The following is a 27,445-nucleotide window of genomic DNA, read 5'->3' as shown; positions in this document are numbered from 1 at the left end:
CATACTAGTTGTCAACCTGAATAAGTCGTGAAAACTAATAATTATGAAAATACTGTCAAATCTAATACAAGTGCGCAGCCATCCAGCAGTCAGGATGGCCGAGCGGTCTAAGGCGCTGCGTTCAGGTCGCAGTCGGGTCTTCCCGGCGTGGGTTCGAATCCCACTTCTGACAATTAATTTTTATCCTTTTAATTTGTATTTTTTTTTCTACGCTTTTGGCCGTGGCCTCCGTAGAAAGTCACATGATCTGGCGATGTCACAGACGACTATTATGAAGGATCATTATTTTCTGTTATAATTCTCAAAGACGGTGCTGGCTGAGGTATTTATAAAACTGGGGGGGGGCATGTAAAGATTAGATACTCTATAGCAGAAGACGAAGATTGCGAAGATATATATCTATATATCCATAAAAGTGAACGTGTCTGTGTGTCTATGTGTGTGTGTGTGTATATTTCCCTACGCAATAACTCTGTCAATTTTTAGTCTACATACTCGAAATTTGATATATATGGTACTGAGATTTGGTGAAATCTTTGTGATCGGTTTTCGGCCAGAAATTCGGCTGTTAAGGGATCAAAGATCGACGATTTGACCTTTGAGAATTCTACCAAACCCCTCCGACAATTTTGGGTCTAAACACTTGAAATTTTAGATATCGGTTTCTTGGACATAGCTCTAACTTAATAACTTGATTTGAGCCCAAAACAAATTTTAAGGGGTCATAATAGGGGGTCAAAGTTTTAAAAAATTGACCTTTTTTTTTTTTTTTTTTGCTCTACATACACTTCCAAACACTCGGGCAACGCCGGGCTGAAATGCTAGTATATATATATATATAAAGGCTAATACTATTGGCAACAGCTAGTAGCAAACACCCGCGCGTCCACGAATTAGATAGCAGCTGATATCGCATACAAACTGCCAAATTAGGAGTGCCTCAAACTAATAATTATGAGAATTTTAAACTTGAGATAAGACCTTTCTAGAGGATCAGTCAGGATGGCCGAGCGGTCTAAGGCGCTGCGTTCAGGTCGCAGTCGGGTCTTCCCGGCGTGGGTTCGAATCCCACTTCTGACAGTTACGTTTTTGTACATTTGTTATGCTGATGATAATATTATGTTAGTATTCGCGATTTTTATTTTTCTTTCCTTATTTTATCTATTTATTATTTATTTATTTTTGTGTTTTTTAAATCGAGGCTTGTTTCCAATGATGAAGATATCGGCGTAATCTTGTTCACGAACCTCTTCGTAAAATGTGAATATTTCAGATGAAGTAAAGTATTTTATTTTCGTTTGTTCTGTTCGCAGAATATCGAGTTTTGGCGAAAACACAATACAGAAATGATTTGGCAATTGTACTTGAAGATATCTATCCTTCCTCAAATCTACACCATCTAAATTTTTGACAGTCCTGTAAAAATGCCCCTTATAGAAGCTGGATCTTTTAGAATTCTTCAAATATCTCTACGAATACCAAATAATTGAGAATTCTTTTTAAAAAATTCTCTAAATAACAAAATATTTGAAAATCCTTTGTCTATTCATACGAAATTTAGACCGCTGAGAATTCTTTTAAAATTTCACTAGAAAATTTAGATCTTTGACATTTTTTTTTAAATCTCTCTACAAAGAATTCTTTTAATATCTCTGAAGAATCTAAATCTTTGAGAATTCTTTAAAATATCTCTACCAAATCTAGATTTTAAGAATTCTTTAAAATATCTCTACCAAATCTAGATTTTAAGAATTCTTTAAAATATCTCTACCAAATCTAGATTTTAAGAATTCTTTAAAATATCTCTACCAAATCTAGATTTTAAGAATTCTTTAAAATATCTCTACCAAATCTAGATTTTAAGAATTCTTTAAAATATCTCTACCAAATCTAGATTTTAAGAATTCTTTAAAATATCTCTACCAAATCTAGATTTTAAGAATTCTTTAAAATATCTCTACCAAATCTAGATTTTAAGAATTCTTTAAAATATCTCTACCAAATCTAGGTTTTAAGAATTCTTTAAAATATCTCTACCAAATCTAGGTTTTAAGAATTCTTTAAAATATCTCTACCAAATCTAGGTTTTAAGAATTCTTTAAAATATCTCTACCAAATCTAGGTTTTAAGAATTCTTTAAAATATCTCTACCAAATCTAGGTTTTAAGAATTCTTTAAAATATCTCTACCAAATCTAGGTTTTAAGAATTCTTTAAAATATCTCTACCAAATCTAGGTTTTAAGAATTCTTTAAAATATCTCTACCAAATCTAGGTTTTAAGAATTCTTTAAAATATCTCTACCAAATCTAGGTTTTAAGAATTCTGGAAAATATCTCTACCAAATCTAGTTTTTAAGAATTCTTTAAAATATCTGTTACGTTTTGTTATTATTATTCTTATTATTCTTTTTTGTTATTGTTCGTTGTTAGGAAGTCTTATTAAAAGTGAGTCTTATTAAGTCTTATTAAGAGAGATGTTACGTTCTGTGTTCGTGTTATGAAGAGATTCATATATATAAAATGTTCATACTTAGAAGTGTAGAAGCTCTTTGAGTGAGGAGACAGTGTTGAGACAGTCTTAATGTTCACATTGTAGATATGAGATGTAGAGACATTGTGTATGTGAAGACATTTTAAAACACAGGATATATAAGACATATGACAATTTCACTTTACCTTTTGGTAGAATTACAACACAAAGACGACGTTTATAAAAACACATGACGCGTTTATTTCCATGGACTGGTCGGTGGTTTTCTTAGTCAGGAATTCGAAGTTTTACATTCTATGTTTCAAAGGTGACCGTCTCGCTTCCAGACGTTCGACTGTCCATCTCTCGACTCCAGACTGTCGTCTGTCATCCTCGGACTCTCTCCCAGACTCTCCCCGCTTAACTCTAAAGTTTCTAACTATATCGAGAACTTCCCATTTTCCATGACGTCATACACATGTTAAAACATGTGTCTTCTTTCACGTGTTCTGGAAACGCGTGTCCAAAACTTTTTCCTTTGTTTACAAAAGGAATTTTAACCTATATTTCCAGTAACCTATATTTCCAATATGTTAAAAACATGTTTATTAAATTATCCTATAGTTGCATTCCTCATTCAATTTCATAACAGAATTGACAAATGCACATTCCTTTTCTTAAAACTATTTTATCTCTAAGCTAAACAACGGTTTGTTTTTACATTCCATTTTCTAATTCTCTCTCGCAATCTATTTCTAAACCTTAATTACGAGGTTCGAATTTCGTCTATTCTATTTCATTTTTACATTTAACTAAATCTCTCTATTTGTATACTTACATGAAAAGGGGACAGCCCTTATCATGTAACATCTCTACAAAATCTAGGTTTTAAGAATTCTTTAAAATATCTCTATAAAATCTAGGTTTTAAGAATTCTTTCAAAATGTCTTTACAAAATATTTATATTTGAAAATTAATTAAAAATATCTCTCGAAAATCTAGACCTTTAAAAAAATGTTTAAGATATCTCTAAAATATATCTACAAAACCTAGGCTTTTAAGAATTATTATAAAACGTTTCTAAAGATCTAGTTTTATTTAGAATTCATTAAAAATCTCTTTACAAAATCTAAAATATCCAGATATTTGAGAATTCTTTTAAAACGTTTCTTCAAAACCTAGATCGTTGAGTATTCTTTTAAAATATCTCTACAAAATTCAGACCTTTCAGAATTCTTTAAAAATGTCCCTATAAAATCCATATCCATTTTTTATCTCTCAACATAGTGAGGTAGGTACCTCCACTGTGTACAATAGTGAAATGGAACTAATCGTCCAATGAGAAAACAAACAAAAACCAAACAGTGAATCAATAAAGGTTCGTTTTTTGTTTTTAAATATGAAAATTAGTCATTTTTTTTTAATCGGTGATAACATATAAAGAAAGTTGTATCCACTTTTAAAAATAGAAAAATGGGGGTTTAATATCAATGCCAGTGCAACAAATAACAAGTTGAAATCTTTTTTTACTCGTTAAAACTTTATTTTTAACAAATATTTGTACATGATATTTTTTTCAATGCAGTTTTTAAATTCTTTTGGTAATCTCCAAAAATACCGTTAGGGCTTAGAACATGACCGCCAGAAGAGTCAACAAAAAACTGCGAATAAAATATATAAAACTCGTAATTTCTGTTTTTAAAGTGGGTTGTCAATTTTCTTTATGAAATATACTTCCAAAATAAACTATTACAGTCGTTTAAAACATAATAGAAGTATTATTTTTTATTTTTTAAAAACAATGTTTACAAAATGTCTACGCACGTTCGTAGACATTTTGTAAACATTGTTTTTAAAAAATAAAAAATAATACTTCTATTATGTTTTAAACGACTGTAATAGTTTATTTTGGAAGTATATTTCATAAAGAAAATTGACAACCCACTTTAAAAACAGAAATTACGAGTTTTATATATTTTATTCGCAGTTTTTTGTTGACTCTTCTGGCGGCCATGCTGTAAGCCCTAACGGTATTTTTGGAGATTACCATTCTTTTTTATAAAAAAAGCTCTCATTCATATCGACATTCTGACTGTATACATGAATGGATAGTTTGTTTTTTTTTTGTTTTTTTTTTCAATTAGTAAATGTTTATGAGAATTTCTGTTTAATGACGAAAGTTTGGCAAGTATAACAAGGCTTAGAGGTGCGTATTTCAGCAAGTGATTCTTTTAGTACAAAATAAGTTGTTTCGGAGTAATGTTTGAAGCCATCTTACTGCAAATAATAAACAACCATATATTAAGAAATTAAAGGATTCAGCAGAGAATTCCACAAACGAAAAAAAAAATGGTAAAAAAATTCAAATATATAACAAATTATCGTCATTTTCATTGCAAGTGCTCGTCTGAGCTCCAATCTATGGCCCCTCCTCGCCAAACCTTCATGAGAAACACTCGTCTATAAGTATAAGTCGCAGTTTTCATTTTCAATGAAAACCGTCGACTACAATATGATCGTCTTCAAGTCCAACGTAAACAAATTCTTGATCCGTTGCCCTTAAGTAATCCAATTCACCAAATTTTCACTACTAACAATTACTACATTATCCCGTTGACCATTGTACACTTATAAACCCGTATCCTCGAGTGGTCTCTGGGCCTTGATAAGTGATGATTCCTTTGTAAAAAGAAAAAAGAAAAACATGTTATCAAAGGCAAAATAATTTACTCTTCTACTTAACTGGATAAGTTTTTGTGAGTTTTAAAATTTTTATTTGGTTCGGAAAACTAGCAGTATTGAGCTTGTAAGTTAAGCCAACAACCAAGATGGCCGACGAAAACAACGTCGTCTTCGGAACGTCAATAATAGCTTAAAAGTCCAGAAATAAACAAAACAGTGATAGAAATCTACCCAATAAGTGTCACTGTGAAACTCTGTGATACTTATTAGACGGATTTCTATCGGAGCTTTGTTTATTTCTGGACTTTTGATGCCCTAAAGAAGGCGTGTTTTCGTCGACCATCTTAATCGGCGGTTTAATTTACCAACTCAACACTGCTTGTTTTTCGAACCTATTAAAACGTTTAAAATACGTTAATATAAACCCGCATAACTTATCCAGATGAGTAAAAGACTTCTTTATCTTGCCTTTGGTCACCTTTATTTGTAATATATTAGAACTTTTAATCCCCCCCCCTTTTTATTTTTGGCTTCTCTGCTAAATACGCGGAAATTTCCATAGTGTATTCTGACTCAGATCGTATCACATCATGCCCTCGTAGAGAAGCCAGTAAATGTGTCTGTTTACTTAAACAGTATGTGTACAGCTTTTGTCATTCATTTGACGAAACGTTCTAACAATAACGTTGATATTATCGGCAGCAGCTCGTAGCGATCAGTGACACACATACGAGTCAAAAAAATGGCTGATATCACATCAACTTATAATGAAATTCAAGCAAGCTACTAATTGTCAGAATAGTATTAAAGCTGAGGCAAAGTGCTAGTAAATAAGCAGTCAGGATGGCCGAGCGGTCTAAGGCGCTGCGTTCAGGTCGCAGTCGGGTCTTCCCGGCGTGGGTTCGAATCCCACTTCTGACAATTACTTTTTTATATCTATACAAACTAAGTCATTTTTCTGTGCTTTTGGCGTCGTCTCTGTAGATAGTCACATGACCTGGTGACGTTATAGAATAAGTTATTAGACGAAAGACGACTAAGATGAAGGATCAACATTTCCTGTTTTAATTCTCAGAGATTGCTATGAAACTGGTCCCAAATGGAATATATATTTTTTTTTCACGAGAGTTGGAGAATATCTTACATTAGGACATGTACAGTTAAAGGAAACATTTTTTCAGAGAAAATACAGTCGTTTTACAGTTTTTAAACGTGTATTTGAATATTAATTTAAACTCCACTTTAATTTTAGGTTAAAAATGCACTCGTTTTCAAATAATTTTAAAATGGTAATTTTTTTTTTGTTTGTTTGTTTGTTTGCTTGTTTTGGGGGGGTATATTTTTTTTTTTGCTTTGTTTTTTTTTATGCTTTGTTTTTTTTTTTTTGTTTTGTTTTTTTTACTCTAAATTTTCTTGATAATACACCAAATATTATTTCGAATTATGTTTCTTTTAACAGTATAATTTCTTACAAAACTCTAAAAAAAATAGTTAATTTTTGGTCAGGAATTCGAATTTATTTTTTTAGTTTTTAAACCTTTTAAAAATAATTTTACATAAGATTTTTTAATGCATTTTTAAAGGTTCGTAATGCGTTTTATAAAATCTCTCATATATTATCGATATTTTGACTGTTCGACAGATCTTGCTTGCTTGTACCTCGTGCATGGCGTAATTTTTCAGTGACTAGGTCTGTTTTTCGCTGGCTACGTTAGATTTCTATCAGTATTTTGTTTATTTTTGGACTGTTTAGCCATTAATGAGACTCCGAAGACGACGTTGTTACGTTCATGCGTTGGCATAGAAATGTGGATGACACAGGATTGAGTGTAATAGCAACTTTATTGAGCAGCCATCTTACAATAAGTAATCCTCCTTTTTCTATAGGAGAGTTATCTGGAAAGGGGACAGAACTAGGGAGAGCCGTAGTGAGAGTTTAGGCGCGTTTTAGTCGGCTATCTTGATCGTCGATTGTACTTAGCAACTCGACTCTGCTTGTTTTTGGAACCGAATAAAAACTTAATAAGTTAAACACGCAAAATTTATCCAGGTAAGTAGAAGAGTAATTTAACTGGGCTTTGCTAACATTTATTTGTTATATATTAGAACTTTTGACCCTTGTTTGTTTGTTGGCTTCTGTTAAGTACCCGGAAATTACCATAGCGTATTCTGACGACATAAGAAATCAGACCCTCGTACAGAAGCCAGTAAATGTGTCTGTTTATTTAAACAGTATGTATACAGCTTTTGTGATTCATTTGACGGAACATTCTAACAATAGCGTTGTTATTATCGGCAGTAGCTTGTAGCAACCAGTGCACACTGCACACCTACGAGTTAGAAAACGCCTGATATAACATTTAATGAAAGCGAAGCAAGCTACTAGTCGTCAGAATAGCATATAAATCGAGCAGTCAGGATGGCCGAGCGGTCTAAGGCGCTGCGTTCAGGTCGCAGTCGGGTCTTCCCGGCGTGGGTTCGAATCCCACTTCCGACAATTAATTTTTATCATTTCAATTTGTGTTTTTTTTCTCCGTATATAGTCACATGACCTGGGGAACGTCACAGAATAAGGTATTAGGCGATAGATGATTATTATGAATGATCGTCATTTTCTGTTTCAATTCTCAAAGAAATGGATTTATAAAACTGGTCCCAAAATTACTGGATTTTCCCCCCAAACGTAGTCTAAAACATGTCCGGTTCGAACAAAAACCAAAATGGTGGTCTCTTTAGAGCCGTAGTCGAGTCTCGATAATCGCTCAAAAATCGAAAATTAAGCAAAATACTACTACAACCATACATTTTCGCACGATTGGTGACATTAGTGAACGCATTATTGGGATGCTTCGGACTACTGTTCTCATCTCGACTGAAGATGAGAACAGTAGTCCGAAGAATCCAAATAATACGAATAACCCAATCCTCATCTAAAAAAAAAAAAAAAAAAAAATCAGAAACATTCCATTGAACGTGTTTCTATCTAACTGTAAATAATAAAACGACTATATATAAGGAAATTACCATAACGTATTCTGACGACACCAGATTGTATCACATCAGGCCCGCGTTAGAGAAGCCAGTAAATGTGTCTGTTTACTTAAACAGTATGGCTACAGCTTTTGGCATTCATTTAAACAAAACGTTCTAACAATAATGTTTATACTATCGGCAGCAGCTCGTAGCGATCAGTGACAAACATACGAGTTTTAAAAAATGGCTGATATCACATTGTTAACTTATAATGAAAGCCAAGAAAGCTACTAATAATCGTCGCAGTAAGATTAAAGCTGAGGCAAAGTGTTAGTAAATAAGCAGTCAGGATGGCCGAGCGGTCTAAGGCGCTGCGTTCAGGTCGCAGTCGGGTCTTCCCGGCGTGGGTTCGAATCCCACTTCTGACAATCAGTTTTTGTAATTTTAATTTGTTAACATTGTTTTTTTTGGGGTTTTTTTTTCTCACTGTATTCGTTTAGCTACTTTGAAAGCGACAACAGAATACTCACCACTTATCACTTGACAAATCTCTATGATCCCTCCCACACATCATCGTCATGGCTGTTACCATATCCGACACAATTATTGGGTTGATTTCTATCAACTTATAATATTATGATGAAATTCAAACAAGCTACTAATCGTCAGAATACTATTAAAGCTGACGTAAATAGCTAGTAGACGAGCACTCGAGCAGTCTTTCTAAAGGATTCCATCTTTTTTTTTTTTAATTTTCTTATCACTTTGTTTTTGCTAGGGATGGAGCATTCTACCGGATGCCGAAAATTCTCCCATTAGTTTAGTTACTCCAACCGAGAGATCTTTTTAAAATTCTAACCGTCCCTTTAAGAGCCATCGTTTGTATTTCTTTTGCATTTGGCTCACCAGGCATATTCGCCAGATAGTTTTTGAAATTCTTTTTCATTAGCCCGGTTGCCCCTATAATTACTGGAACGATGGAGATCTTCCTAAGATTCCAGTTTCTTTTCGTGTTATACATAAGTCCTTTCACTACATTACTTAGTACTCATTTGAAAAAACAGGTCAATTTGAGATCTACACATGTAAGTGATTGAACGATTCCGATATTTTTCCCGATTCCAATACTATTACCGAGTCCATGCTAAATTCCCGACTCCGATACAAATGCCGATTACGATTCTTTATAAATCTCTAAATATTAAACTGTGGAGTTGTTATTTTTCCTCGATTACCGTAAAATCCATAATTAATGTGCAGATATTTTCTCTAACGCAAACTATCTTGTGGGTAATCTATAGATTTGAGTTTTGCTTGCTTTTTAAAATCAATAAATATTTATTATTTCATCGTTGGAAATTTCCAGCAGTGGAGAATTTTGTTTTAAACACAATCAATTAAAAAAAAGACAAATAAAGGAATTGTTTTTTGGTATGGCAAGTAGGCAGAAAATTTTACGATACGGATTCCAATACCCCCACAAGTTCCGATGTTTTTTTATTTCTGATTCCGATTCCGTTTAATTGTCCCAAAACTATATATATATATATATATATATATATATATATATATATATATATATATATATATATATATATAAATTTCAGCCCGGCGTTGCCCGGGTGTTTGGAGGCGTATGTTGAGCAAAAAAAAAAAAAAAAAAAGCGGTCAATTCTTTTACTTTGACCCCTATTATGACCCCTTAACATTTATTGTTTTGGGTTCAAATCAAGTTATTAAGTTAGATCCATGTCCAAGTAACCCATATCTAAAATTTCAATTGTTTCGACCCAAAATTGTGGGAAGAGTTTGGTAGAGTTCTCAAAGGTCAAATCGTTGAACTTTTGCGTTGGAAAATGTACACACACAGACACGTTCACTTTATATATATATATATATATATATATATATATATATATATATATAAGCAGGCTGTCTGGCATTTCCCGGTCGTAAAATACGCTTAAATATAACATTTTGATTAATGCTGATTAATATATAGTAATGATTTTAAAAGTTAAAAAAAAATGACTCGTGCGCCACCATCGAGAATCGAAACCAAAACGTTTAACTTACGATTTAATTTTTCCTTTGACGTTAATGCTTGAACTACGTAGACATGTTTGCTGCAAGGCCAAAAATTAAAACATCAACGGATAGCTATTACGTTGCATATGCATATTCGTAATGCCGCCGTTCGACCTTCACCTGACAAATTCCATTTTTAACCGATTTCCCCCGGCTAAAACTCAAATATAAAGTTTCGCATGGGTTCGAATACCCTATATATTAAGTTTCATATCTGTAGACTAAAAACTTACAGAGGGGTTTGGTAGGCATTTTTTTAAAACAAATATATATATATATACGCATACACAAATATATACGGAACGAGGTTTGTGTTTACTATAACTTTTTTACGCAAATATCACGCAAGTATAAACTATGTAGAATATCTGCATGAATATAATTACATGTAACAGTTATGATCATCCCATAAGAAAACCGAAAAAAAACTAATAAGGAATTAATTAAAATTAATGTTTAAAAGAATATGCAAATTAGCAAGATATTTTGCAGATGAATGCAATTCCACGATCCATAACAAAGTTGTTTTTTCATTTTTAAATAAATAGAAAAAGGTTGTTTTTTTTTTAAATATGAATATCAATACACAAAAAAATTACAGAAATATATATATATATATATATATATATATATATATATATATATATATATATATATATATATAATTAGTGGCCTGGCAAGACTACAGGGGAGACAACAGAAGCAGCAAAACTAAAGCTGGCCTGCCAGGACACTATATATACAAATGTAGGTAAATTTGGGCATATTTTATTGCTTTAAAAATCTAGGTTCTTTTTTTGCCAACTATCATAAAAATATAAATATAGAATATTATTATAATCTTCAAAAAGCTTCCAAATTTTCATATAGTTTTGTCTCATAGAACCAAAGATATGGGCATTTCAATATTCAATTTAGCTATATATATATATATATATATATATATATATATATATATATATACACACACATACACAGTGGCGTAGCATCAGATTTTGCCGCCCGGGGCGGTCGTAGAATTTGTCCCCCCCCCCCCGCTGGTATATAATTGTCTCTCCCTCCCCTCGCTGGAATATAATTACCTGTTTTGCCCCCTCACTTGCATATGATTACCTGTTATGCCTCCCCACCGCTGGTTACCTCTTTTGCGGCCCCTCCCCAGGGACATATTTTTCCGATTCTGATATCTCCAAAAGTTCCAATTTTTTTACAAACTTTTCAGTATAAAATTTAAGATATTTTGTTAGCTTTTATTTTTTCCATTTTTTATTTTTTTATTTTTATTCTCACAAAATGTCGCGCCCTGGTATGTGCCGCTCGTAGAATAAGGACACCTTTTTCTGATTCAAATACCTCCAAAAGTTCCGATTTTTTTTAGAAACTTCTCGGTATGAAATTGAAGATATTTTGTTAGCTTTTATTTTCATTTCTTTTTTCCTGTTTTTAACCTCTTAAAATGCCGCCCCCGACATGGGCTGCTTGTAAAATAGGAGATAGATTTTTCCGATTTAAAAAAAAAAACTGTTGGTAAAAAAATTCCGATTTTTTGTTAACTTTTATTTATTTTTTATTTTCTATTTTTATCTTCACAAAATACCGTCCCCTAGTATGTGCCGCTTGTAAAATAGGGTTACATTTTTCCGATTTCAATACCTACTAAACTACCTATTTTTTTTTTTTTTTTTTACAAACTTTTCGGTATAAAATTTAAGATATTTTGTTAGCTTTTATTTAATTCTATTTTCTATTTTTCACCTCTGAAAATGCCGCCCGCTGACATGGGCCGCTCGTAAAATAGGGATACATTTTCCGATTCCTATACCTACAAAAGTTCCGATTTTTTAAAAACTTTTCGGTAAAAGAATTCCGATTTTTTGTTAGCTTTTATTTTTTATTTTTTATTTTCAATCTCTCAAAATGCCGCCCCTGACATGTTGCCGTTCATAAAATAGGGACACATTTTTCTGATTCTCTAAAATCTCAATGCTTTACAACCTTTTCGGTATAAAATTTCAAATTTTTGTTAGCTTTCATTTATTTTCATTTTATTTTTTTATCCTCTCAAAATGCCGCCCCCTGTAGAAATATATTTTCTTATAATATAATATATACCAATCCTTATTTAAGAAGCTCAATGCAATTACAGAGCAATATAGTGAATAAATGACAAAAACTGTATTCCAAAATTCATGATGTTGACCATTTTATAATTCATTCCTTTAATTCAGTTGACATTTACAATTCTTGACAGTATCTGTTTCGTAGTGAAAAATCAATCACTTAATTATTATATCAATCAGTGAATCTATTATGCCCTTAACTCATCAGAAGAAATAGCAGATTGATTCTTGCTATTTCTTCTGATGAGTTAAGGCATAATAGATTCACTGATTGATATAATAATTAAGTGATTCTACTACTGATAGTATTGATTAAATAATGAAAAATTATTGCTTTTAAACTACCAGCAAAATTAAAATCGATAGATCATCCCTCAGAAGTGTATCTTTAGATTTAAGAAAATATCTGCACATTTAACAGGTTTTTTTTACGGTAATCATGAAAAATAACAACTCTATAGTTAAATATTTACAGATATATAAAGAATCAGAATCGGGAATTTAGTACGGTATCGATAATTGTATCGGAATCGGGGGGGGGGGAATAGGGGCAAAAATTACAGTAACACCGCTAAAGGCGGTGTAAACCCCAATTCAGTCCCACATGCAACAGAAGACTATGCATATATTTTCTCTCTAGAAACCCATTAAATGCCTCAAAGAAACTGGAATTCAGGGAATATTTATTAATTGAGTTCGAATAGTCTTAAAATTTCACAAATATCGGATGTAAATCACGATTCAAACTCCTTTGCAAAAACTGTTTAAATAAATAGAGCACCTATTTCGAAGCTTTACGCTTAGCGGGTGCGTTCTAAAAATCATAATGATGATCGGTTAATTAGTTTAGGAGTGAATTCTGCACATACAAATATGTATAAACATAAACAAGTAGTTAACTTTATATAAATAGAGATTGTTTCTTTAACGTAATTGTGTGTCGTTTCTACTTTGAAGTTGGCCTGGGTCACATGTATATCGCCAGATTTGATTTCCGTCTGTTCAATAGTTTCGTAGTCAGTGAACAGTCGGACAGGCATTATCACTTTATTCGTTAGATGAATATGATAACATATTTTCGTCCCTTGTGAGAATTCGGTTTATGAACGTGAGTTCTGCTCATATACAAAAATGCCGGTCAGAATCAAGTATATTTGCCGACGACACCACGCTCTATAGCAGGCACGTGGGGAAAACTAATGAGCACATTTCTAAGGTAATGGCCGAAACCCTAGAGGAAGATCTTCAGTCTGTAGTGGAATGGGGTCAAAAATGGATGGTAACATTCAACGCTGCCAACACAAAGCTCGTTTCCTTTAATAATTACATGAAACCTTACCAACCACCACTGGCTAGAGATCATCGGCGGTCACTCGTGTCCGAGTAAGACTGTCCTCCGTTGTGGCTTCTGTGGGTCCTCAGGTGAGCATAGAGCCCAATCCTAGACCCAATTTGTCTTGTGCAATTTGGGCAGATAAAGGTAGTGGTGGTGGGGTGGGGTTGGGTGTGTCTGGTTAATAATCTGTCCTTTCTGTGCTTGCGCCTATCCTCAGCAGCTTTATTTAGGTCACTACTATAAAGCGCAGCACCTTTGTGGACAGCGCTCCTCCATGCCAACCTGCTCCCAGCCACGTCCTCCCATGTCTTAAGGTCCATGTGAAACCGCTTTAGATTTGCTTTGATGTTGTCCTTATACCTCATCTTTTGGCCACCCTGGGCACGCTTTCCCTCAACAAGCTGAGAGTAGAAAATCTGTTTTGGGAGGCGGAGATCCGGCATTCGGACAACATGACCAGTCCATCTGAGCTGGCGTTGAGCAACAGTAGCGGTGATAGTGGGAATGTCAGCCTCACTCAGGACGCTGGTGTTGGTGCGTCGGTCCTTCCAACTAATTCTGAGGATTTTTCGGAGGCATCTTTGGTGGTACGTCTCCAGGGTTTTTACGTGCCTCCTGTATGTGGTCCAGGTCTCCGATCCATAGAGAAGAGTGGGCAGCAAGACAGCTTTATATACCATGATTTTGGTCTTTGCCAGAAGGTCACGGTTCTCAAATACTCTCTTCCTTAGCCTTGAGAAAGCCCCACTGGCACAGCTGAGACGGTGTTGTATTTCATCATCTATGTTGGCTTTTGATGATAGGATGCTGCCTAGGTATGGGAAGTGGTCCACATTTTCCAGTCTAGCGTTGTCAATAGAGATGTTTGGGGGTGAGACTGGAGTACTGTTTGGTGGTGATTGATGGAGGATTTGGGTTTTTTTTATATTAATTGTTAGTCCTAGCTGTTTGTACGCCCTCGTGAAGGCAACCAGTGTACACTGTAGGTCCCCTTCTGAGAGGGCTACAAGGGCGTTATCGTCTGCATACTGTAGCTCCATAATGGATATGGTGTTCGTTCGACCTTTGGCCCTAAATCTGTTGATGTTAAAAAGTCGGCCGTCGGTTCTGTACATAATCCGAACTCCATGGGGAAGATGTTTGTCCGTAAGATGGAGGATAGCAGTAATGAAGATGGAGAACAGGGTTGGGGCAATGACACATCCCTGTTTCACTCCCGTGTCAACCCTGAAGGGCTCTGTTTCATCTCCACTACTACTGAGGACTGTAGCTGACATATTGCCATGCAGCAGTCTCAGTACCCGAATGTACCTCTCTGGGCATCCAAACCTTGCAAGAACCAGCCAAAGGGCTTGACGGTTCACAGAGTCAAAGGCTTTAGTAAGGTCTATAAAAGCCATGTATAATGGTAAATTTTGCTCCCTGCACTTTTCTTGGAGTTGACGAGCAGTGAAGATCATGTCCATCGTGCCTCTATTTGGTCGAAAGCCACTTTGGGACTCGGGAAGGATGGTTTCTGCAAGGGGTGTAAGCCTGTTGGCCAAAACCCGAGCTAGGGCTTTCCCTGTGGTAGAGAGGAGAGAAAGGCCCCGGTAGTTCCCACAGTTTGCCTTGTCTCCCTTCTTAAAGATGGAGACAACTAGGGCATCTCTAAGTTGTGCAGGGATTTTCTCTTGTTCCCATATTTTGAGCAGCAGGGCATGGATGTGTCTGAGAAGATCAGGCCCGCCTTTCTTCAGGATTTCTGCTGGGATGCCGTCAGAACCAGCCGCCTTATTGTTTTTCATCTTCCTAATTGCATCCCGCACCTCTTCCAGACTGGGTGGTTCTCCCATGCTCTCAATTATGGGCTGTTGGGGGAGTTTTTCAAGGGCCTCCATCTCTGGAGTGGTGTCCCTGTTCAGAAGATCCTTGTAATGCTCTTTCCATCTATTTGTTATTTCTCCCTTTCCTTTCAGCAGCGTGAGCCCATCCTTAGACCGAAGGGGGGTCAGAGAACGGTAGCTGGGGCCGTATACCACTTTTGTGGCTTCAAAGAATCTTCTGGTGTCCCCAGAGTCAGCAAACTGCTGGATCTCCTGAGCCTTCTTCATCCACCAGATGTTCTTCAGCTTCCTGACTGTCGATTAGACAGCCGCTTTAGCCTTGGCATGGGCAGCTCTTTTAACCTTGCAATTGATGTTATTCTGCCAGGTGATAAAAGTTTGCCTCTTGGTGTCTATAAGCTGTTGGATTTCGGTATCGTTTTCATCGTACCAATCCTGATGTTTCCGCTTTTTCTGCCCTAGGATGCTTATACCTGGAGTCCATGATGGCAGAAGACAGCTTGTCCCAGTGCTCTTCAGCGTCATGCGGATACTGCTTGGGCAGGTCCGCACTAAGAGCCGCCTGGAGGTGTTGTTGGTAGGTGATATCGCCCAGCTGCTCGATGTTGAGCTTTGGTCGGCTCTGTCTTTTTTGCATCCTTTGCTTCCGCATTAAATGGATAGACATGATGGAGCGAATAAGACGGTGGTCGGTCCAACAATTGTCTGTACTGGTCATTGCCCTGGTGTTCAGCACATCACAGCGGTCTTTGGCACGGACAATGACATAGTCAATGAGGTGCCTGATTTTACTTCGAGGGTGCATCCATGATGTTTTGAATGCGTTTTTTTGTCGGAAAAGTGTGTTCGTGATGATCAGGTTATGTTCTGAGCACTTTGTCAGTAGGAGTGTACCATTTGAGTTAATGTTCCCAACTCCTTCTCTTCCAAGCGTTCCTCTCCAGTGCTGATGGTCTCGTCCCACTCTAGCATTGAAATCCCCAAGTAGGATAATCTTGTCCCCCTTGGGGGCCCCGGATAAAATGGTGTCAAGGTCAGCATAAAAGGTCTCCTTTATTTCATCATGTGCATCAAGTGTTGGAGCATACGCACTAATCACAGTGGCCATTTGGCTGCCCGCAAGCATCAGGCGCATGGTCATTAGCCGTTCGTTGATGCCAACAGGGGGCTCATTGAGGTGGCGGATGAGGCTGTTCTTTATAGCAAAGCCCACGCCATGGATACGCGGCTCTTCTGCAGGCCTTCCTTTCCAAAAGAAGGTGTACCCGCCTTTCTCCTCCCTCAGCTGCCCGTCGTCAGCCAGTCGGGTTTCAGAGAGCGCAGCTATGTCAATCTGGAACCTCCTTAGCTCTCTTGAGATAATGGCAGTTCTTCTTTCGGGTCGATCACTTGTTTTGTTGTCCATGAGGGTCCTCACATTCCAGGTTCCAAAATATAGGCATAAATTTTCTTTCTTTTTCCGACCGCGTGGTGGTGATCCCTCTGGATGCGGTAGTCCAGACGGGTTTTTTTGAGGCAGGCTATTTTTAGGGGTACCTTTTCTAACCCCCCTCCCCTACTGGGGTGAGCAGAGTGGATCCTAAACAGGGCTGCTCAGTCATGGATGCAGCTGCCGAAAAACTCTTTCTGCCTCGGTCCGTGAGGTTAGCGACTGAATCTGGCATCCACCGCCTATGTGCCAGGTTGCAGCTAGGAGCTGCCAGACTACACTGTCCTGCTCCCGTCACCACTTCCTGGTCGCCACAGGACTTTTTCTATCCGGGAATTAAGGGAGAGCTCTCTCTGCCTCAGTCCGGGAGCTTAATGACTAAGACTGTCACAAGACTTTTCCATCCATGATGTAGAGTAGGATGTGTTCCCTTTCGGGAGAACGCCTGCGCGTGATGTCTTTTAACGTGGGGAGACTGATGCGCCTGCAGCCACCACACGGCCCCTTGGCAGAGGAGGGCCTGATACCAATGGCATGGAGAACCACGACGACTGGAGACTCTCTTTTGTTGCAGCCTTCATCCGCCTTCAGTGCCGTTGTGTCATTATTGTCATCATCCGCCGCATCAGCCGTTGAGGTCTTTTGGATCACTCTTTGTCTGGAACCTCCCCTTCAACCTTACCGCCATGGGTGGCCCTACCAGGAGCCTAGGCTCCGGACGGCATCGCTCTCAGGTTCATCGGAACACACAAGGTTCTCCACCACGACAAGGTGGCGATCCAGGGAGAACACTGGCTAGAGATACTTTACCTGAGAGCACTTTGTTCAAGCTCCTGGCTAGAGATACTTTACCTGAGAGCACTTTGTTCAAGCTCCTTGGCTTAACGTTCACGGGAAACATGAGTTGGAATAGATGCATCGAGATCATTGCTAACGTTGCTGCAAAGAAGGTGGGCTCTCTTTATCGTGCTAGAGTTACTTACGCCTGAATGTATCCTGTACCTCTACAAAGACACTATTCGCCCATGTATGGAGTACTGTTGTCACATTTGGGCTGGTGCATCTGCTACTTGTCTCTCACTCCTGAACAGGGTCCAAAAGAGAGTCCTCGATCTAATAGGTCCCGAACTGTTATCTAAACTTCAGCCCCTGTCCCATCGACGAAATAATGTTGCATCCGTCTGCCTGTTCTAGAAGTACTTTAATAGTGAATGCTCTGACGAGCTACAGGCCTTTGTACCCCCTCGACGAAAATACCCCCGACAAGCAGCAAAGTTCCACCCCTACACAGTTGAGATCTCTAGATGTAAGAAAGCCTTTTACTCTAGTAGCTTCTTCCCCAGAACTTCAAGACTTTGGAATTCTCTTCCGGTTTCTTGCTTCCACTAACTGTACTGACATACAGAAGTTCAAGTGTAATGTGAACAGACATCTTGCTGCATCCCTCTGCCTGTTCTACAAGAACTTTAATAGTGAATGTTCTGACGAACTACAGGCCTTTGTAACCCCTCGACGAAAATACCCCCGACAAGCAGCAAAGTCCCACCCCTACACAGTCGAGATCCCTAGATGTAAGAAAGCCTTTTACTCTATTAGCTTCTTCCCCAGAACTTCAAGACTTTGGAATGCTCTTCCGGTTTCCTGCTTCCCCAACTGTACTGACATACAGAAGTTCAAGTGTAATGTGAACAGACCTCTTGATGTTAAACTCCCTACATAGTACCCCTGCAACTTAGGTCCCTGATAGTAGCCCCCTACATCAATGCATTACTTATTGTACGCCCTTCGTAGAATACGGGATTAAAAGAAAAAGAAGACAGAAAGAAACGAGAAGGATGCGGTAATTGGAATAGTAAAGAAAAAAAAATGAAGTAAATTAGAACGAAAGAAGACAAAAGGAAAAGAAAGAAAGAAAAATAAATATGGGACGAAGATAAGAAGAATGAAAGGAAGATGTCCCCCCCTCGACATACATACCCTCGACAAACTCGCTTAGCAACAAAATCACGCCCATTCAGTTTTGAGGTCCCTAGGCACCTCCAAAGGTCACGACTGAATTAACCCTCGTATATGTAAAACGATGTAACTTTATTATAAATTAATATTATCAATATAACTTTTGTTGGTTGGTTGGTTGGTTGTTTTTGTTTTACGGCATATCAACCCTTTTCGGGTTATTTAATGCCGAATCCAAAGATTTTGAAGAAAAATCTTTTTAATAGAATATATTTGCTGTTTTCACGTCGCTTTCAATTCAACCCATACTTGGGACCCAAACAGGTACTACCACTCCGGGTCAGAGTGGACCTGGGAGCAATGGTAATTAAAGGGTGGCTCGACACTCCCCAAAGCCCACAAGCTGGGGCCTCACCACTGGATATAGGTTAAGGTCATATCCAGGACCCCCATTGAGGGACTTTTACCCTCTGCAGGGGGGGGGGCAGTCGGCGTATTCTTTAACTTTTGTACCATTTAAAAGAAAAAAGACAAAATAAACCAGTAATAGTAAAAAAAAATTTTCATCGAACGAAAATAATGAAATTGCGAGACGAAAATCGTGTTTACATAATTGGCGCTTTAAAATAACGTTCCAATGTAGTAATCATTCCGAACGTGGAAATATACCCGTGTTTAATAAATCTAGCAAAAATCAACTAATCGTCAGATATTCGTGAAATTTTCGATCCTTATCCATTTTAGAATGAAATTACATAAAATGCAATTTCCGTAAAATATACGAGGGGATTTTTTTTTTTACGTGTCCCCCCCCCTCATATTTATTTTTTTTTTTTCGAAATTTGAACAAAATATAGTTAAATCTATCAACATTTCTATTTCTTATGAAACATAAGTTTTCAAATAAGTAAAAAAATATTTTTTTTAAATTCAAATACACATATTGAACAAAAACTTATCTTGAAGTTGCAATTAAAAAAATCATATAACTTTAATATTATGTTTTTTTAATAGCGTTTTTTCTAATTAATATACATTATAATCAGTTGAATTGCCAAGGAAAAGAAACTTCCTAAATATTAATTAATTTTTAAAATATTAAAACGATTAAAATTCCATTACTTCAAAATGTTCCGTTATTTTTTTTTAAATATTAAGTTTTGATAAAAACATGACTCTTGTCAACTATTTTATCGCCAAATTAAAACCGATTTAAAAATATTATTGCACAAATATTAATCATTTTATAGACGACTCTCATATTTATTTGTGTCTTTTTATCGAAAAAAAGTATGGAAGCCGGTAGTTAACCAAATGGACATTCAGTAAAACCGTATTTCATATTTAATATACAAATGTTTATTTATCATTAAACTGTGTAAATCTTAAAACCTAACAAAATTATAAAAAAAGATTAATTATTAATTGCAGTTTGAAAAATATAAACAAGGTTTTAAAAAATCATTAAGTCGCTTCTGCTTTTCCATAGTTCGTATAATTAACACAAGTTTGACGTCACAGAATCATGCTTTGTTTTTTGTTTTTTTGTTGTTTTTTTTCACATTCGGTTGGCAATGTCTAGAGGTCCCTAAATGCCGGAAAACCTTCTGCTCTATTAGCTTCCTCCCTCGGACATCTAGACTTTGGAATTTCTCTTTATGCTACCTGGATCCTACATACGGAAATTTAAATGAAACGTAAACCAACATCTTGCTCATCATCCCTTACATATGGTCCCAAATAGTAGCCCCTTACGTCCTTGTTTGGGTTGAGGATGATTTAAAAAAAAAAAGGAATAAATAAAAAAAAGGAATATAATAGAAAAAGAAAGAAAACGAAGTCCAAAGAATAGTACAAAAAGAAAGACGGAAGAAAGATTAAAAAATCAAAAACAGAAAAGGGAGAGCAAGAATTTCTTGAGGACATAAGCAAATCGCTATAAACAACAAAAAAAATGCAAGTTGGTAAGTGCTGAGTTCTCGTTCATTAACGTCAACAACGGTGTTAGATCTCGCGATACGTCAGGGTCGGGGGAAGTAACTGTAAGAAACGTTCGATAATCTCCTGTCTGATCTCTCATCCCAGTCATCTGACAGGCTGACCCCAGACTATCTACTTGCTTGCTTAACTTCAAATGAAAACGGCGTGTGTGTGTGTGTGTGTGGACAAGGATAAAATAGAAATAAAACGTAATAACATATTAAAAGCGTGCAAATAGTCATATCACAAAAAGAAATGCGCGCTAAGTGGGGGTATACATTATCAGGGTATATTTCATCGAGGACTGGAAAAGAAAATAAACTCGTGTAATGTTTTCTCACTCGACACCGTACCCTCCTCTCCCCATCTCCCCCTCTCTCTCTCTCTCTCTCTCTCTCTCTCTCTTTCTCTCTGTCAGGCTCTTTTTTCTCTCTCTCTCTTATCCTCACATTATTATTACGAAATTGGTCTATAATGGATATCCATTACGAACCGGAATAATAATAAAATTATTATTATTATTATCATTATTATAATTATTATTATTATTATTATTATTATTATTATTATTATTATTATTATTATTATTATTATTATTATTATTGGCTCACATGGAGCTTTCACACAAGTAAACAAACGATCTGATTGGAAACCTGCTGTGTTCTCTGGAAGCTGAGTGACAACAAGTTTCCCCAGACGTCCAGCTTTGCAAATAAATTTGCGTAATCGCAACAGCCTCTTACTATTGATTTCTCGCTGGCAGTGGCCATTGGTCTATACTGAAATTTGAGTGGCACTAGGTCTCCCTAAGATCCCAGTTCTTTTTGCGCTTGGTAGGTGTGTCAGAAACTGACCTTATAAATGCGTAAAAAATATTGAATAATTCGACCCCCTGTCTTTCCAAGATTATAACTACTCGAAAAATGTAATTCAACCCATAATATTTTTCAATTAAAGGGCCAAGGAACACATTTCTAAAAAAATAACAGGTTTAATAGCAAATTATGCAATATTTGTTTTTTTTGTTTGTTTGTTTTTTTTAATCGGTTTTCTTTAAAAGATTTGAAGAAAATAAACGAAATTTAACTTAGGTCGATTTATGAAAAATGTAAATAAAAAAAACACTTACCTTTAAAAAATTACTAATCAATGTGTAGTTGCATTCTTCATTGTTAAGAATTTATCCATATTTATATTTTAAAATCCATTTATTTTTTAAATAAAATAATTTTTAAGCGCCTATTTGAAAACCCCGCCATCATGAAACATTTTACTTTTTTTTTTTTTAAACTGGAAATAGTTTTTATTGTTTTGAATTACGGATGGACAGAAGGAAGTAAAAACCACACGTTCATGTTAGCCGTCTACCTTTGCGCATAAAGAAATTTGTGCCTCCATACCTGAAAACTAGTCATATTTTATTTATAATTTTTGGCTTTAAAAATGAAAAAGAAAATAGTTCAAGAAATATTTTTCTTTTCTCAAAAAATACACGAGTTTTTGATTTAATATATTTAATTTTCAGTTTATGGAGTGAATTTTTTTTTAATATCTAAACAAAAAAAAAACATTGAATGAAATAAGAATAACTTTCTGTACAATATAAGATTATAACGTTTCATTTAAAAAAAAACAGCAAAAAAACTTGTTTCAAAAAAAAGGTTTTAAACTTCGGAGTTTACAGGTAAATTTCTAAAAATACACTTCTTTTTTGTTTTAAATTTGAATATATTATTTACTGATCTTTTATCTTCAATTTGTGATATATAAGACTTTGGTGAGTAAATTAATCATTTACTTTTTAATAGACATTTCAAAATGGGGGGGGCGTATAAAAAACGTTTGTCTAAAATATTATATTCGGTTTTTTGGAAAGAGCATAAAATTTCACATTGACCCTGAAAATATCGTAAAATTTCAATCAAAAGAAAAATTTTGATAGATTTTTAAAGTTTAAAAATTGAAAAATATTTAACTCGTAAAATTCAATTGATTTCATTACATAAAAAATGGCTGCATTGGCGCTGGCCGGCACTTTGTAAACACTGTTTTTAAAAAATAGAAAAAATAATATTTCTATTACTTTTTATACAACTTTAATAGTTTATTTTGGAAGTATATTCCATAAAGAAAATAAACAACCAACTTTTAAAAGAGAAATTACGATTTTTTTTTAATATTTTATTCACAGTTTCGTGTTAGGGAGTGTCAAAAATTCCCCAAAAATTCTGATACACTTAGTCCAGCGGATGTCTGATCAGCGCTCTTTCATCGGTCTTTCCATCCTCTTTGACCTTTCTCGGCTCTTTGGTATCACTTTTCTATCGGGGGCAACGGTGATGAGACAATGGGAGGAGATGCGTGATGGGGGTGTAGAACTTGTAGATGTGCAACTTCGGTGTTCTTCATTCCCTGTAACGCTTCTTCGTTATATATATATTCTTGTATTATTCTCCGCATGCAAGTGTTTTCCTTAATATTTCAGCCGTTTTCATTATCGTTAGTTGTTGTTGTTGTTGTTGTTGTTGTTGTTGATGTGGAGGAGGAGGCGAAAAAAAATTGGAATCCATTGCAATGTTGGAGTACTTCAAAAGACTGTTGTTGGTAGGTACGGGCAAAAATGGCCGAATAAAGATCGGGGGACATAGTTTTGAAAGCCGATTTATCATAATTTTTATTTATTTTTTATTTTTTTTCAAGGTTTCCGACTACCCCTTGATTGCATTTGAAACATTAGAGACTAAAGTTAATTTCCCAAAGGGGGAAAAAATATTTGTACACGTGAAAAAAAAAAAAAAAGTTATGAAAAATGTTTTCACGGCGAGCTAACCAATTCAGCTAAATTTTGAAGTTAAATAAATTAATTGCAAAAATCCTTTAAAAGATAAGTATTATTTTTCTTGCTCTATTTCAAAGATAATTAGTAAAGTAAAACCCTTTCTCATATATGTATACAAACTGGTAAACTCATCCAAACAATCTTGATTGCGAATCGATTCTGCCTGCCATTTTATAGTAACGCCTCAAAGTGTATCTACTTTTCGGGGAATTTTGCAAGGTTGAATTCGTTTCATTTCGTTCCGCTTCGTTCAAAATATATTTTTTTAAAATTTATTTTAGTTTTTTAAAATGAAAACGAAACGAAACTTTTGGTATCGTTTCTTTTCGTTCATTTTTCGTTTTGTTTCGTACATTTATAAGTATTTACTTGCAACCAGAATGTCGCAAAAATTGTCAACAAAAACAAACTATGAAACATGAACAATTAAAGTTAGGGCAACCCAAAAATTGCATTTATTAATCAGGTTGAGTAATTTGACAAAGTAAAAATTCCTAAATCAATCAAAATATTTCACGTTATAAAAACATTCAAGGAGCATTAATTACAAATTTCAGGTTTCCCTAATTATAATTTTAAAAAAAACGAAGGAAAGGGAACTTTACTCAAAAAAAAAAAAGAAAAAAAAACATAACGAAACGAACAAAACAAATTTTGTAAAAATTTTGCTACGAAAGTTTAAACACCCCCTTCTTGGTCCTTCCTGGCCAAGTCCTTCACAAACACTAACTGGTTATATGAAAACTGCAACAGGAGTAAAACTAAAAGTTAAAAGTAAATCCACGTAAATCCGAGGAAAGTGAAATTGCTGAAAATCTTATAAAGTGCCCCTCCTCTTTTTTTTTTTTTTTTTTCAAGCCTCAGCATTGACTGATGCCACATAAAATATTCGTGAATGTACAAGGAGGATAGAAGGACAGAAGAAGGAAAGGACTAACCAGATCTCCTGTAAAAAGAATACTGGGACCCTAGGGAGTCTTATTGACCTGAATACTAGGATGATAATTAATTGTTGCTATTAAGAAGCCAATGGCAAACGGCTGTTGCTATAACGCAAAATAACCTGCAGATATTATTGAAAGATCTGGAGAGTATTAAAAATCTGTGGAGACTTGTTTGCTTCGTTTTGTTATTGCATTTTCAACCCAAATAAGGCACAGTGCCACTTCTATGTAGGGGGGGAGGCTATCTGGGACATACATTGAAGGGATACTATGTTGGGAGTTGAGCAGCAAGATGTCTGTTTACATTACACTTGAACTTCTGCATGTCAGCACAGTTGGAGAAGCAGGAAGCTGGAAGGGAATTCACGAGGACAAAGTTAGATACAATTTTTTTGTATGTGAAAGATATTCAGCCTCTCCCCAAAAGGGACACTCTGATGAGACTAAATTAAAGATTTATCTTCCTCTGACCAGATACTATACTTTGATCCTAACTTGAAGGTCAAGGAAGTGGTTTTAAAATGTTATCAAAAACAAGAAACTGCCATCAAAGACGTCTACAAAGAAAAATATACCAATAAGAGCTCCCTCCTCCTAGATCGAAAATTATTCCCACCGAACTTAAAGCTCGTAAGCTAAAATTACAAGGGGCGTTCCAAAAGTAATGTCGCCTATTTTTTATTCAACTCGAATGGATCAGAGGGGATTGTAAGTTATATTGTTAGTGTGCATGAACTTATGCATTCATAATCTGAAAGTTTCATCTCTCTGTTGCAAATATTGATAGTGTGAGACTCCAAGAAAGCAACCCCTGTCATGGACATGCGTCACAAGTAGAAATGCATCATTGAATTCCTGACAAAAATGCATTGAGAATGGCGGTGACTATTTTAAAAAAGAAAATCTGGAGCACAAAAGGTTACTCGTTCCAATAGTACCACTCTCGTCTTCACGGTTCTACAACTTTTTTTAGTTAAAACTAGGAGGCTTTACTCTTAGAACAATGTACGGATGCACGTCTGGAAAAAAAAGAAGAAATTTCATACCCCTACCTCCTTTTACTATTATGACTTCATTTTGAAACAGCGTTTCGATTGGCTGTAATTTTGGGTTTCCGTATGATCGTGTTCACAAACCTTTATTTGTTGTGTTTTAGCGAGCGTCAGAATTACTTGAATTTTGAGAGCGAATTAAGCTAGTTTTTGTACAAACAAATATTTAATTTAATATCCTAGGACTTTACTAATTATCTTTGAAATAGACCCAGAAAACTAATACCAACTCTAATTAGGCCCCGTTTCTTAGTGTTTTGTCCGAATGAAATGAAACTTTGGTCATAACTAGTTTATTAGATTCAAAACATCACATCAAAACACTAGGGTCTTTGGCCTTTGCCCCCCCCCCGTTCTACAGCGTATGTTCTAGATGGCCTCAATTTAGCTTTTGTTTTTTTTGGGTCACCTTGTATTTATCTTTTAAAGGATTTTTACAATGAATTTATTTAACTTCAAAATTTAGCTGAATTGGTTAGCTCGCCGTGAAAACATTTTTCATAACTTTGTTTTTTTTTGTTTTTTTTCACGTGTACAAATATTTTTTTCTTTTGAGAAATTAACTTTAGTCTCTAATTTTTTAAATACAATCAAAAAGTAGTCGGAAACCTACAAAAAAATATGATGAATCGGTTTTCAAAACTAAGTCCCCCGATCTTTATCCGCCCATTTTTGCCCGTACCTTTTATATATATATATAATCACCACACTGATGATCTGTTACACAACGAAACAGTACTATATGTAGATGACTATATCTTAAGTCCCCCTCTTTGGGTAAAAATCTGTCGTAAATAGATATCACCCGCTACTTATTAGGCTATAAAGCGAGGCTCGCTGTTTGTTTGCTTGTTTGTTTGTTTGTAAATAAACAATCAGTTCGAGCACTGTAAAAGCGGTGGACGAGTGTTTATTTAAAATGGACATTTGTTGAGGTCATTTGCGAGCATCAATCCCATGAGCCGATGGGTAGAACTGCCGACTATCAACGTGATGATTGTAGGTTCGATTCCCGGCTAGGAAAAGGTGCTACTCTAGCTGCACTGGTGAGTTGTGATACAACGAAACAATACTGTATATATTATATATACTAGCTGGCAGCCTTACGTTGCCCGGGCGTACAATACGCTTAAATATGATATTTTACTTTGTGCAGATTGCGTATGTATTATTATAGAATTAATTTTCTATTGCTTATATATTACGAAGAATAATTTACCCCATAGACTAATTCACAACAAAAAATAAAAATAATGATGATGTCGTTTATCGAATCTGTCTGTGTTTGTTTACAATATCACGTCAGCTGATATTTGGGCTTAACGATGCATGCCCTGGAAAAGTCACTTCTGATTAATGTTTATTTTTAAAACATTCAAACGAAGAAATCATTTGTGGCGATTCTAAATGGTACCCCTTTTTATCGTAAATTGGACTCATTAATAAGAAAAAATTAAAATAAATGGTGAAGTACACCCAGGCTTGAACAGGGAATCATTCGATCTGTAGTCGAATGCTCTAACTATAAGCTATATCTCCAGATCATAATAAATCTGTTTTTTTAAGAAGAAATGATTTGCTGAAATTTTATTGTCTTCTTGCCGGTGTAACGTAAAATATTCCTCTGTAAAAAGATCTGATTTTTTTTTTTTTTCGATTTTCGATACTTATTGAGTGAATTTCTGTACAAGAACACTGCTAGATATATAAATTAACTTGTGAAATTTGGCCAAATATGGGCTTAGTTAT

General features: G+C 35.5%; 1 protein-coding gene and 5 non-coding genes across 6 annotated transcripts in view; all 6 read left to right on the top strand.

The window, feature by feature from the left end:
• LOC145245858 (transcription factor 21-like) overlaps nucleotides 1-27,445 on the top strand; it is a 78,933-nt gene that overhangs the window by 24,764 nt on the left and 26,724 nt on the right. The window lies entirely within an intron of this gene.
• Nucleotides 89-172, top strand: Trnal-cag (transfer RNA leucine (anticodon CAG)). The gene has a single exon. It is a non-coding gene; the product is annotated as a tRNA-Leu (tRNA).
• On the top strand, nucleotides 997-1,080 carry Trnal-cag (transfer RNA leucine (anticodon CAG)). The gene has a single exon. It is a non-coding gene; the product is annotated as a tRNA-Leu (tRNA).
• Nucleotides 5,991-6,074, top strand: Trnal-cag (transfer RNA leucine (anticodon CAG)). The gene has a single exon. It is a non-coding gene; the product is annotated as a tRNA-Leu (tRNA).
• On the top strand, nucleotides 7,567-7,650 carry Trnal-cag (transfer RNA leucine (anticodon CAG)). Its single transcript has one exon. It is a non-coding gene; the product is annotated as a tRNA-Leu (tRNA).
• Nucleotides 8,471-8,554, top strand: Trnal-cag (transfer RNA leucine (anticodon CAG)). Its single transcript has one exon. It is a non-coding gene; the product is annotated as a tRNA-Leu (tRNA).

The sequence above is a fragment of the Euprymna scolopes genome, chromosome 23 (assembly GCF_053919585.1).
Source record: "Euprymna scolopes isolate OS-2025 chromosome 23, ASM5391958v1, whole genome shotgun sequence".
NCBI lineage: Eukaryota > Metazoa > Mollusca > Cephalopoda > Sepiida > Sepiolidae > Euprymna > Euprymna scolopes.
The sequence above is the reverse complement of the archived record's forward strand: the minus strand, read 5'-3'. Positions and strand labels throughout refer to the sequence as shown.